Source organism: Eriocheir sinensis, chromosome 17 (genome assembly GCF_024679095.1).
Source record: "Eriocheir sinensis breed Jianghai 21 chromosome 17, ASM2467909v1, whole genome shotgun sequence".
NCBI classification, from domain to species: domain Eukaryota; kingdom Metazoa; phylum Arthropoda; class Malacostraca; order Decapoda; family Varunidae; genus Eriocheir; species Eriocheir sinensis.
In genome coordinates, this window is record NC_066525.1 from 8,356,138 (window position 1) to 8,357,000 (window position 863).

The window sequence follows — 863 nt, forward strand, 5'->3', positions numbered from 1 at the left end:
ATCTGAATCTGTAAAATGGTAAAGGCCAGCGTTCTACATTCCACCCGCCCCCCTGATATTTCTGGTGTCCTTGTGACGTCTAGGGGGCGGCAATAGCCAATGGCCGCTAGGGTCCGCCAGCCAGTTTTGAAATTAAACACTTGTCACCAAGGAGATCAAAACCAAGACGAGTTCTTTGGCCACGTTTCATTGATCTAACTCCATTTATTTGTCGAGTAACGCCAATTTTGTGTGTTGCGCTTCCCCCCCACGAAATTCTACTAGATTATTTTTTATATTTTAATTATTATTGGTAGGTTGGGAATAGCTTACTACACAGAAAATGTTAGCTCTGAAATATTTCCTCTCCGGCTGGAAATTAAGCTGTTCAAAAGGACTTGAACCAACAGAGTGCAATCACCTCAAACCAAAACACACACACGCACACACACACGCACGCACACCTGTACGTACCTTCACAACCTCCTCCTCAACCCCTCAGTCTCCTCCCCTACCCCTTAATCTCTTCCTTGACACTCCTCCTCCTCCTTCCCTCCACAACCTCCTCCTCAACCCCATAACCTATAGCTCCTCCTCTAACCCCCGATCGAACCTCATCCTCAAACCCCCACCTCCTTAACTCTTCACCCTTCAATTTCCTCAACTTTTCAATATCCTCCTTGACCACCGCAACCTTTCTTCCAATTCCCACAACTTTCAACACTTCAACCTCCTCCTCGACCCCGAAAACCTCCTTCTCAAACCCCAAATCATCTCCTCGATCCCCATGCACAGCCTTTCTCAACTCCTACAACCTCCTCCTTTACCTCCAGAACTTTCACCTTGACCTCCAGGACCTCCTCCTTGACCTCCAGAACTTATAT